Source organism: Arvicanthis niloticus, chromosome 7 (assembly GCF_011762505.2).
Source record: "Arvicanthis niloticus isolate mArvNil1 chromosome 7, mArvNil1.pat.X, whole genome shotgun sequence".
Lineage (NCBI taxonomy): Eukaryota > Metazoa > Chordata > Mammalia > Rodentia > Muridae > Arvicanthis > Arvicanthis niloticus.
In genome coordinates, this window is record NC_047664.1 from 74072666 (window position 1) to 74086440 (window position 13775).

Sequence of the window (13775 nt, forward strand, 5' to 3'; positions counted from 1 at the left end):
CCCCCTCCCCCTCCCCCTCCCCCTCCCCCTCCCCCTCCCCCTCCCCCTCCCCCTCCCCCTCCCCCTCCCCCTCCCCCTCCCCCTCCCCCTCCCCCTCCCCCTCCCCCTCCCCCTCCCCCTCCCCCTCCCCCTCCCCTCCCTCTCCCTCTGCTGTGGGTGCTATGACAGAAGAGAGAGAACTGACTTTGCCTAGACCAGTGGCTTTCTCATGGGTGTTTCAGTCCCTCTCAGCCTATAGATAATTGCTTTTAGTCACTCAGGACTCATTCCCTGGAGAAAGTTTTCCTTCAGTGTTTACAGGCATGAGCTGTGGCTCCCAGGCACCTCATCATCCAGGGACTACAACTGCTTCTTCCTCTAGAAATCCTCAGTTGAGATGAAAAAGAGATGACATTTCCCCCTCCTGCACACCATCCGTAAAATGTGATGTGATAATGCCTCTCTGTCCCCAAAGGACCAAAGTTACTGCATATAAAAAGAAGTCTCACAATTGATGTTTGTTAAGCTTGTTAAATTCCATGATTTTAAAAAGCGAGTATAAAAATAACCATGTGTGCGTATTATTTTCTTCTACACAGTTGCCATCAGAATTCCCAGCATCGCTGTCAAACACGTAGTAACATTCTCATTCTGTCCGAATATAGTTTAAAAACACAGAGCAGCCAGTAAAGATGAAATTAGTAACAGCTTCAAAAAACAAAACACAAAGGAGAGAAAACTTACAGGCTAGTAGGTGATTAGCCAACAATGCACCGTGCTGGATAAACATTAGGGGGAGGCGGGTTCAAAGAACTGAAGCTTGTCCCAACAAGCTTAATGCTATTCCAAGAGACTAAGTAAGAGCTTCACACCTCCCCAACATTTTAACATATTTTCAGAACACGGAATGGCATCAGGGACAATGGTTGTTTTACTTCACCCTTTTTAGCTCAGGTGTGACTGGATCTGACTGGAGTTTAGAATGCCCAGTTCCTTCCACTTGAAAAGGGATCAGCTCCTGGAGTCTTTTCTCAACGCAGGAGAGTAAGGTTCATGCAGGTGGCAGAAGCAGTCAGTCTCAAAACGTGCTCTTGTTGTCATGACATTCAGTAAGCCTTAATGAAGGCTGAATTCAAAGCACAGTGGGAAGACAGCTGCAGCGCAGGCTTTGATGAAGAGGACTTGGCAGGAAAGGGTTCTGCTAAGTGGAAAACACGCAGCTCTTCCATGCTCTATCTTTTCTGCTCCTGTGACCCCACCTAAGCGTGTTGTGTGGACTTGTCTCCCTTGAGAGAAGCCTCTCCTTTCTACGTTTTTTTTCCCTTCCTCAAGTCCTTCCCAAGGCTGCTGCCAAAACCACCTTCCTCTGTTGCCATTCTAACAATGTCACTCCCTTCCGAAAATTCCCTTTAATGGCCTCTGCTGTTCTTTGTGCTGGAGGCAGCCTTCTTGCCCTGCCTTGAGGACAAACGCTGTCCTGCCCAGATTTATTTAGAGCTGTCTGTTGCCCATGTTTGCAGACCCACAGGCTGTTTATTCCCCTGTCTGTGTAAACAGACCCCCCTATCCCCAGCGTCTTCACCTCTTCGTGCTATTGATGTTTCAGTCATAAATATTTTATTCAGTTTTGGTCAATAAGAATTTTTCATATTTTTTAATACCTTTTCTCCTCCTTCATTCCTTTCCACCGCCCCCCCTCCAAAAAATAATAATAATTCACATGTGAATCTGGAGTCATCTTATTTATATTTTCCCCGAATTGTGATTATTTTTAAAGAACTGCCCAAATAACCATCACATTTAAACGTTCCGTCTGGTAAAAGCTGAACAACATCAAAACCGAAATAGTCCTAAAGGGCAAAAATAATACTGTGGAATTTCCCTAAGGAATGGAAAGACCTCAGAATGAGTCACAAGGAAAACATCTAATATTATTATCACGGGCAACTTCTAGGAAAAGGTCCCCCACACTCTGAATAGCAGCGAAGCTAGGACTCTTTGTTTCGTTTCAGTTCCGTTCAGTTTGTTCATCTTGCTTTGCTTTTTTTGAGCAGAGTCTTACTTTGTAGCCTAGACTTTGAGTTCACTTTATAGCCCAATGCGGGCCTTGAACATGTGATCCCCCTGCTCTGCTGGGGGGTGTTTGGTTTATTAGTATTTACCACCACACCCACTTCTTCTCTCTCAAGTTCCTCTTTTCCATTTTGTTTTTACGTTAACATAAAGATGCAATAGATTTCACCGTGGCATTTTCATTTATATATGCCCTCATACTCCATTCTTATTTGTTCTCCTCCTCCACTGTCCACTACACCCCCTTCTGCTAATTTTCCTTCCCCTAAAATATTTCCCTCTTCTCTCATGGTCCCTTCAACCTCCACTTTAAGAGCAAGCTTGGTTACTTGCAAATTTTGTGATTTTTTTTCCCCCTGTTCTTTAATCTCCTTAAACATGATCTTGTTTGGAAAGAAGTAACAAACAGTAGCATTCATAAAGTTAAAAGTGCTATCAGCATACAGGACATCGGCATTTCTTGTTTTAAATGCCCCATTGGTCTGAGTGGGTTCTCAGCCTTTCCCCTCTTCCATATGTGGTAGTTTTGATGGAAGAATTAGGAATGTCTCTCATAGGCTCAGTCACTTGAGCACACTTGGTCCCCATTTGGCAATGCTGTTTGGGGATGTGGTACAGCCTTGCTGGAGGAAGTATAGCACTAGGAACATGTAGGCTTTGAGACTTCATAGCCTCACCCCACTTCTAGCTTGCTCTTTCTGTTTCAGTTTTAAAGTTAAAGATGTGATCTCCTAGCTTCCTGCTTGGCTACCTGTTACTATGCTTCCCGACACTTACAGACTCTCCCTCTGGAGCCATAAGCCGAACGAACTCTTTCTTCCGTAAGTTGCTTTTGGTCATTGTATTACTTGGGATTCTACAGAGGAAAAAAACTGATAACATCTACATATATACTTAAAAGAAGGTTTATCAGCGTGACTTACAGGCTACGGTTTGGCTAGTCCAAAGATGGCTGCCGACTAACAGAAAGGCCAAGAATCCAGGAGATTCCAGTTCATGAAACTTGATGTCTCAGCTCATCTTTAGTTTGGGTTGAGACCCAAAAGAAGGAGGTTCTAATGCCAGTTAAGGGATTTCCCGGCGGCAGGAGAGATGAGTTTGCCCTCCTGAGTGAGCACAAGCTAGCAAGTGTCCTTCATGTTGGCTGCCGCCAGAAGGTCTGGCCCAGATTGAGAGCGGATCTTGGACTTCAAATGATCCAATCAAAAATAACCCCTCCCAGCTGCTAAGCTTTTATTTGCTTGCAGATGTGGTCAGTTGACAAATTAGCCAATCACCGTCACCACTTTCATGACAGCAACAGGAAAGTAACTAATGCACCATGCGCTAAATCGTTTGTTAATTGTGTGGGGTGTTTGGGGGTGTGTGTAAACATCTCTTCATGAGTCTCTTTTCACCTTGCTTTAAGGGAGGTTCTCTCTTGTTTCTGCTGCTGAGCCACTTAGTCCTGGCTAGCTGGCCTACAGGCTTCAGGTGATTCTTCTGTCTCCACCTCCCATTTGTCTCCACTCCACAAATCAGACTTTGTCTGTGGGTTCTGGGGATGGACTCAGGTCAGCAGGCTTACATGACAACTTTACCCACTGCGCCCTCTCTTTCACTCCCATGTATTCTATTTGGTGCCAAATCTGGTGGTGTAGGGACACGGTGCCCTTCTCAATGTGAAATGGCTAAGACCCTTAGAGATCTTGAACATTGTGCTGGTTTGAATAGGTTTGACCCCTATCGAGTCATGTGTTTGAATACTTGGCCCATTGGGAATGTCACATTTAGGAAGTGTGGCCTTGTTAGAGGGAGTGTTTCCTTGTGGGGGTGGGCTTTGAGGTCTCCTATGCTCAAGTTCTGCCAGTGTGGAATTCTAGTCCCCTCCTGGATGCCTTCCAATCAGGATGTAGAACTCTTGGCTACTCCAGCACCATGTCTGCCTGCATGCGGCCATGCTTCCTGCCATGATGATAATGGACTAAACCTCTGAAACAGTAAGCCAGCCCCAGTTAAATGTTCTCCTTTATAAGAGTTGCCTTGGTCATGGTGTCCCTTCACAGCAATGAAACCCTAAGGCAAGCATTATCATTGAATTCATCATCACAGTCATCCCTTGATATCTGTAAGACCTTGGTTCCAGGATATCTTCCTGGGTACCAAAATCCATGGGAGCTCATAGACCCTCATTCATATAACAACACAATATTTGCACAGAACTGGTGCACACCTTCCTGTGTACTTAAATATCTAGATTATTTGCAATGTCTGATAAGATGCAAAACTTAAGTAGTTGTTATACTGTATTGTTTAGGGAAGGATGATAACAAAATATGTATATGTTTAGGTCCTATTTTTTTAAATTTGGTTTCAACTCTTGGTTGAACCGACAGATACAGAGAACTTACAGATACAGAGAGCAAATTGTCTTCCTCCAGGATTGTTTCTTTCTTTTCTTTTTTTTTTTGGGGGGGGGGGTTTCAAGACAGGGTTTCTCTGTGTAGCCCTGTCTGTCCTGGAACTCACTCTGTAGACCAGGCTGGCCTCGAACTCAGAAATCTGCCTGCCTCTGCCTCCCAAGTGCTGGGATTAAAGGCGTGTGCCACCACCACCCAGCCAGGATTGTTTCTTGCTTTTATTTTTCACCTTAAGGAAAGAAGGAAAGGAGAAAGGGAGAGAGGGAGGGAGGGAGGGAGGGAGGGAGGGAGGGAGGGAGGGAGGAAGGAAGGAAAGAAAGAAAGAAGGAAGAAAGGTTGGTTGACAAGATGGCTTAACAGGTAAAGTTTCTTAAGAATAGAGTTATCTCCCAACTTCCCACAAAATAAAAGTGAACAAAGAAAACTGAAGACATTTCTACCAAAATAGGAAAGAAATGGGGCTAGCAAATGGAGCATCATAGTTGTTTGCTATAGCACGATAGATCCTCTCATGGTGTATGATAGCTTTTTAAATTATTTTAGATTTAGTGTATTTTGTTTATAATATCTATCATCTATCTCTATCTATCTATCTATCTATCTATCTATCTATCTATCTATCTATCTATCTAATTCTAGCATCTTTAGTGCTCACTGGTGCCTGACTAGTGAAGTTGCCGCTCACAGGATCATTTTATTATTTCCAATTTTGCATGCTTTCTCATTCATTTGGCAGTGCCTCTCAAGAAAGTAAATATGCTATTTGTTATGGGTTGAACTGAACCCTCCAAAAGCCTCAGACTATGACCATATTTGGAAATGATGTCTTTACAGAAGTAACCAAACTAAAACTAAGTCATTAGTGTGTGTTCTAATCTAATAGGCCTGACATCCTCATTTGAAAGAAAGAAAGAAAGAAAGAAAGAAAGAAAGAAAGAAAGAAAGAAAGATATTTGGACAAGAGATTGATGGTCAGAGGACAGCTTAAGGCCTACAGTGGGACATGTGGAAGCCAGGGAAACATACTCACAAATCCTTTGATAGTCTTTCCCTCTCAGTAGCAGGCAATTCATGATCCCTACTGTCAACCTAACCCACTACCCATAGTGAAGCCACGGACCATAGACAAGAACTTACTACTCCCACTCTCCTAAACCAGTATAATCTCCACCTACATTTAAAATATGTATTCTTGTATTCTAAAATGCACAGGTAACTGTAGCTCCCATCCCTCAACCAAGAAGCCTCCTTTAGTAGCAGATGGAGGCCATTACAGAAATGCACAACTGTCATAGTGCCGAGAACAACTTGGCTGTGGGGTACCCAGCCCCAGTTGATAATGCCTAAGGCTTGGGGAACATCTCAGAAGAGAAGGCTGAAAGAGTAGAAGAACCAGAGGAAAGCTGCCGTGAGGTGTGTCTTCCATATAGGACAGGAAAGCTGCACCCTTCAAACCTCAACAGCACAGCTGCCTAAACAAGATCTGAACAGTGACAATACTAGTTGACATGCCAACGTGGATGGGGGAATGCTCACAAGGCCTCAGCCCTAGATGAAGAGCTACAGGTAATTAATGACTGCGGAGAGAGGAAGATTTAGTCTTGCCCAGAGATGAGCCCGCTGACTAGTTTTCTAATACTGAGTGGTCAGCCCTAAACACCAAAGGGACTCAACATGTTTTATTTGTACATTTATATGCATGTATTAAAATTTATATTGTTACATATAAATTATGTACATTTGTATATATATATTTATTATTATACATATATGTGTAACAATACTAATTTTTTAAAAGGGGGGAAAAAGGAGTAGGAAGGTGCACTTGGGAGGAGTTAGGGTGAATATAATCAAAATACATTGTATGAAATTCTCAAATAATTAATAAAAAATATTTTTTTTTTAAAAAGTGAGCTTTACCCTCCTCTCCTCCCTTCTGAGTGTGTCTGAACTTGGTTATTAGCTTCTGACAATATGAAGTGACCTCTATGAGCAGACTATAAGGGACATATCCTCCTTAGTGTTTGATCAAGCAGACTATCAAGAATCTTTGAGGGTGAAGCCCAGGCCCTGCATGAGCCTGTGAGTAGCTGCTCTGGAAGAGGACCACACAGCTCAATAGATGCTTTTAGATGACTGCAACCCCAGCCCACATCTTCACACAGTCTCCTAGCAGACCCTGAGCCAGGACCACATACCTAGCTTACTCCAGCAGTCCTGACCCTCCAAATAAAATGGGAGACAATAAGATGATCTTAGTTACTTTTCTACTGCTGTGACAAAACACCATGACCAAAGCATTTATAAAATGCTTATAAAAGAAAACATTTAATTCAAAGATTATGATTCTATGGGTTAGAGTCCATGATCAGAGAGAGAGAAAGAGAGAGAGAGAAAGAGAGAGGGAGAGAGAGAGAGAGAGAGGGAGGGAGGGAGGGAGAGAGAGAGAGAGAGAGAGAGAGAGAGAGAGAGAGAGAGAGAGAGAGAGAACTAATTGGGAATGGTGTGGGCTTTTGAAACCCCAAAGTATCTACCCCCGTGACACACCTCCTCCAACAAGGCCACACCTCCTAATCCTTCCCAAACTGTTCCATTACCCAATGGAACTGTCTAAATCATAAACAACTTTAATCCTTTTCTGGCTGCCACGTTAGCTTATGCTGGATTTGTTTGAAAAAGATGCAGAAAGTTTACTAGAAACTTTCCTGTCCATTTTTATTCATTTATTTATCATCATCATCGTCATCTTCATTGTCACAGGGTTTCTCTGTGTTAATGCCCTGGCTGTCCTGAAACTGGTTTTGTAGACCAGGCTGGCCTTGAACTCTCAAGTGCTGAGATTAAAGGAGTGCACTACCATGCTCAGATCCTGTCCAGTTTTGAAAAAAATAACAAGATCGATGTAGTTTTGAGTCATTTGGAAAAAAATAATTATCAAGCCAGTAAGATGGCCCAGACAGTAAAGGAGACTGCCACAAAGTCTGATGACTCTGGGTGGTTCCCTGTGACTCATATGGTGGGTGGAGAGAACCACTTCACCCAGCCTGTCCCCTCTTTTTCACATGTGTGCTGTGACATGTACAAACACACACACACACACACACACACACCCCAACACATACACCTTCACACAAAAAAAATTTTAAAGAGCAACTAAAAACATTTTTCAAATGTTGGTGAGGAGAAAGGAAAGGGAGAAAGTGAAAGGACATGTGAAGAAATGTTTAAAGACAGAATGAGCAACCATTTTCAATGCTTTACCCCAAGTTAAACAACACACTTAGGGAAAACTCAGCAAGGAACTTGTTGGAGACGTTTTTTGTTTTTCAAGGGAAAAAAACTGGTTTGGAGTAGGCCCAGAAGGACTGGGAGGGGGTGTGTGAACACAAAGTACACAGTCTTCTTTGCATGAATTTTACCATAAAAAAGAAAATAAATAGAACTGTAGGAGTCCCAAAAGTTAGGAGGTTGTTTCTGGTAAGAGGACTGGGGAGATGGCAATTGTAGCTCTTACAGAGGACCCAGGTTTAGTTCCCAGTACCCATGATGGCTCACAACCTTCTGTGATTCCAGTTCCAGAAGATCTACCACCCTCATCTAACCTCCAGAGGCACCAGGCATGCATGTGGGACACATACATACTTATAGGTAAGACACATTAAAATAAAATAAATCTTATTTTTAAAATATGTAAATATAGCACGTGCATGAAGCTGGTGGGAATTTTCCAACACTGAAAGAAATAAATCAGGACAGCGTGGGTAGAATGTGTATAAATGGAAGAGGTTGGGATGGGGCCCTCACTTGTAGGAGAGCCACACAGTAACAGAAAGAAAGACAGTATAAAGACTGGGTAAATAGGTGGACGCTATGGTAAGAGCCAATGGCTTCTGACTGTATCTAACACAGGCTGTTTAATTGCATGCTATGACTTTTCATTTCACTGAATGTTGTTTAGGTGTCAAGCACACACGCTACAATTGATATAAACATGACAGGGAAAGTCCCTTTGCTTGCAAAAGAGAAGTAAATAAATATTTGTGGTTTGGTAAGTGCTATCACGAAGGCACACGAAAATGCTACAGAGGCTAATTCTGAGAAACATGGAACTTCCTGCATGTGTAAGCATGCGACCGGGACCAATGTCTTAGAGTCAATGTTCAGAATCAGTAGCTTTTCAATTCTACACAATCAGATGTTAGCAATGAGAGAAACATTGCCCTCTGAGACAGATAAGTAAATGCTGTATTTGGCCTTTGGTCAGCTTGAGGTTTATATAGAAAAACTTGCCTAAAGGTATTAATATTTTAGATCTCTGGTCGCAGTCTCTGCATGTTGCATCTCGTAGCAGACATAAGACTTGCTTCCAGACAGAACTCAGTTCTTTTTTTTTTTTTTTTTTTTTTTTTAATTTATGTGAGTACACTGCAGCTGTCTTCAGACACACATTAGAAGAGTACATCGAATCCCATTACAGATGGTTGTGAGCCACCATGTGGTTGCTGGGAATTGAACTCAGGACCTCTGGAAGAGCAGTCAGTGCTCTTAACCGCTGAGCCATCTCTCCAGCCCCAGAACTCGATTCTCAAGTTAAAGTTTTACAAATACTTTTTTTTTTGTATGAATTTAACCCTTCCTTTCTTTTTTGCCTCTTATTTTTTTAAAAAGTTTTATTTTTTTTTATGTGTATGAGTGTTTTCCTGCATTTATGTCTATGTATCACATGTGTACCTAGAACTAGCAGGAGCCAGCTATGAGCCAGTGGTGGTTCAGACAGTTGTGCATTCTGGGAATTGAACCTGGGTCCTCTGGAGAAGAAGCACATTCTCTTTAACACTAAGACATTTCTTAACGCCTCCTTTTGTTCTGAGACAGGGCCTCATGCACCTGAAGCTGGGGTTCAGCTTGCTGTTTTGGCAAGGGAGGCCTTGAACTTCTGATGTCTTGCATCTACTTTCTCAGTACTGGGATAATAAACCTACCATGGACTGCTGGAAACAGAACCTCACACTTGCTTAAGAAGCCCTGGGCTCTGGCTCCAACCCCCTTAGGGTTTTTAGTTTGTCTTTTTGTTTTTTGGTTAGGTGAGACTGAATAAAGGACTTGGGATGTGGCTCTCACATAGAATGCCTAATACCATGTGCTGACTCTCCAGCACAAACAAACAAAAGAGAAATTAAAAACATGTAAGACAGGCATGATCATACACGCCTATACATGCCCATAATCTCAGCATGTGGGAACTGAAGGCAGGAGGACTAGGCGTTCAAGGCTAGCCTGGGTTACACAATGACTTGTTTGCTAGCTGAGGCTATGTGAGACTCCGCCTCAAAAATCAAAACAGCGATAATACATGAAATAAAAATGAGGAACTCATGAATGATGACTTAACTGTTTACAGTGGGCTTGAATTTTAAACGTTGTTGTGTTTTGTGCACACATACACCTTAAGGTTTCAGGCATAGGAATGTAAGATCCATTTTCTTACAAGTTAGTGTTAGGACATGAATCATTCACTTAATGGTTCTCATCTCACAGTCTGTTTTCCTCGGACTGAGATGGACCCAGATGCAAAATTCAAAATCAGCTTCTTGTAGCTGCACTCTGGCTCTCCTCATGTAACAGCTTCCGGTAGGTTCTATGAGTGATGGTAGGAGAGATGCAGCAGGTATGCACCACAGCTCCAGAAGTCTAGAGTGGGAGAGATGGGTCTATAGTGGATTGACAGCTTAAGGAGGGCCACCTCCTGGACACACTCTGTTTTTTCCTTCCTGCTCCCAGCTTTTGCCTGAAAATCAAACTGTCCTATTAGAAGAGGGAGAGATGGCTGTGAGGGTTAGACATGCTTGGCCCAGGGAGTGGCACTGCTTGCAGGTGTGGCCTTGTTGGAGGAAGTGTCACTGTGGGGGTGGGCTTTGAGACCTTCCTCCTAGCTGCATGGATGACTTCTTCTCCTGTTTGCCTTTGGTACAAGAGGTTGAACTCTCAGCTCCTGCTGCACCAGGCCTGCCTGGGTGTTGCCATGTTCCTGCCTTGATGATAACAGGCTGAACCTCTGAACCTCTGAACCTATGTCCTTATAAGATTTGCCTTAGTCATGTTGTCTGTTCACAGCAATGGAAACCCAAACTAAGACAATGGCTATTCAGAAAATCCTTCTTTTTCAAATACTTATTAACGTGAGGACAATCCTCTGAAATCCTGACTCACCTAGATGTGGAAGAAAGTCTTTTCCACTAACACTTGAATAAGAGCTGACTCTGTGGTTATAACAAGGTGGACAGATTCATGTTTGACCACAAGACTTGATACACTGAAGATAAAGTAAAAACAAAGAAATAGCAACAAACAATATTGATGAAAACCCGAGATGTTTTTAACATTGGAAAATTACATTGTCTTTTAAAAGTGGCTTCTTTTTAGAACACTTACATGGGCGCAGTATCCATGCCCATGTGCACTCGAGCTCACAAGTATGAATGTACCCCCACAGCCACAGCCACATGTGGCTCTAGGTGACTGTATATCCCAACGAGTTGCTGCTCAAGTGTCCCCATTAATAGTAAGTATTTAAGCGCTGTTTCATTCCTCAGTGGCTCTCGCCAACAGAAATGCTGAATGCAAGGACCAGCTAATATTTAAAATGGCAATTTGCCAACTTTTATAAACTCAGATGTCTTTTTTCCTTTGCCATAAGTATTATGAAAACCCAAAGGAATTATGAAGGCATATGAACTTTATACTTCAAGAATAGCACAATAAGAAGGGGGCCACACACTGCATTGTTAGAGCAACCCAGCCCACCTCTGACCGCAAAGACATTGAGCCAGCTATGGGGTCAGTGTGAAGCCTGAGCTTCGGGCTTTCTTGAACATCTTTTGTAGCTGTGGCAGCACCTTCCATGAAGCCCTTTCTTGCTTCCACAAGAAAGTCAGTCATTGAGGTCAGCGCCCTGTAACCAGGGCATGTAGAACCTGGCACTCCTCTCTGGCTGCCTCATTGGCTCTGCTCCCATAGTGGCAGCAACGTGCTCTCTGCACTCCCAGCTGTTTCATCCTAAACTCTTCATGTAGGATGAGAAGGAAGCATGTCTCCCCCAACATCACCTGGAGAGTACGCCATGCAGGAACATGGCCTAAGTCTTTTTCCTTTTTAGCTGCCTTGGAATTCCCCTCAAAAAGCTGCTGGAAGTGCAGACACAGGCCATAACCTGCATGGTGACTGGGACATGTCATGCAGCACCTATCTATCTTCTATTCCTTCCCCCCCCCCTCCACTCCCTCCACCCCACCCCCCTACACTTCCCCCTGCCATTTTCAATCCCTTCTCTTGTGTGCTCTTTACATTTGTGAACAAAGCCAAGTCTATACAGGCTTATAAAACAAAACCTACCCTTCACTGAATTCTTGTATTTTCCCTCAGTTACCATTTAGGTCTGCTTTCTCTAAATAGCTAAACTTCTGGAAAGACTAATCAATACTTTTCCACATATCAACACCAGCCATTCTTTTCCCAGTACATTATAATGTACGTTGTAATCTGGATTTTTTTGCCCCACCCTATAATCTAAATTTGAATGAGATAATACTTGTAAAAGTTATAAATACTCCTAAAAGTTAAAAATAACCTTATTGATGCAGTTAGTGATTAATTCACAGTCCTTATGAACATTTGGTATGTTTCACTACATCCTCCTTTCAGGGATATTCTTTGACTATAGCTTCTATGACAATTGCATTTTTTTGAACAATAAAGACCTCCTAGCCTCATTAGTAGGCAAATAAAAACCAGATTTTGCATTAGCATAGAGCTCACTCAGAACTTCTACTTCTTTTCTTTCTTTTTTTTTCCAGAAAAAGAACACAAAGTGTATTATATGCCAAAAGCATGTAAATATTAGACTTCTGTCTTGTAATTCCTCACTGTGTAGTCTATAAACTTTATAGTGATTTCTTTTTAATGATTTCTATGAACTAATAAGGCAAAATACCTACCCTCATAGAACACAAATGCAAATACATTGAATACTCGTTTTTTTTTTTTTATATGATTAAGTATACATAGAAAAATACTCAAAGTCAAGCTCTGGCCTCTAAACATGTATCTACAGGCAAGTGTGCCCCCATATACATAAGCAGAGCCCACACAAGCCACACACACACACACACAAATACAACAATAACAATTGCAATTTTAAAATTTAAAAGTTCATTCAGCACTGGGGAGAGGACTCACACAAGTCTTACAGTCTGAGTTTGATCCCCTGATCCCAAGGTGGAAAGAGACAACTGACTCTTGAACAACATCCTCTGACCTCCACAAAGTGCTGTAGCTCACATCACACACCACACACACACACACACAGGCACACACTAATAAAAATTAGGTCATTGAAGTCAAGAAGAAATTCATTAGGTTGCTTGAATTTATATGTATTAAGGACTACTGTGAGATGTTCCTTTATAATGGTTTCACAGTAATGTCTAACAGACTAACAAGGCTGGTGCGATGGCTCAGAGACTAAGAACACTTACTGTTCTTCAGAATACCTGGGTTCGATTTCCTACACCTTCATCAGGTAGCTTACATCTGCCTGTAACTCCAGTTCCTGTACCCACACATGTTACACATAAACTCATGCCACCACACACATAAACAAAACTAGATAAATACTCAAAAACAAATAAAGTCTGAAAACCAAAGATAATGTCTAACAGTTCAAAATGGGTTGATACCTCATTGGATATTTTCTCAGTGAAGATATCTGAAAGAGTGTTTGTTAAACACTCTTCCAGGGATGTCTCTATTCCTCTCAGCGAACAATGGCAGATGGAAGAAATAATTCCATCAAGTCTAGCTTGGTGAACCACTGGGCTTAATTAAAGTTACTTTCAGCGTCATAGGCAGCTTGGCACCTATGCCTCTTAATAGATGTTGTCTTAAATTGTTGTCCCAAGCATACATACCCAATTATGTATCTTTGAGGAAAGGATGTGCCTCTGAGCTCTTGCTGCTTCAGGAGGGCGTGTTCATGGAAGCAATCTTGTGAGGGTCTCCAGTGGGTACACCACAGCTGCTCTGATCTCAAGGATGGAACCTGAGGCTTTCACGCCTGAGCACAGAGTTCCACACCAATATTGATTCAACTTAACCTAAGAAGCATGATTTCTGGTGATTTCCACATTCACGGTGTCATACTAAGGGTCTAAGATGGTTAACGAATCCTGTAGCTTTTCTCCATTAAATGGGCATCAGCTTCCAGGAAGACTTTGGAGCTCACCCAAGTTATGTTTGAATTATTCTATTGTATCATTGCCCAAATTA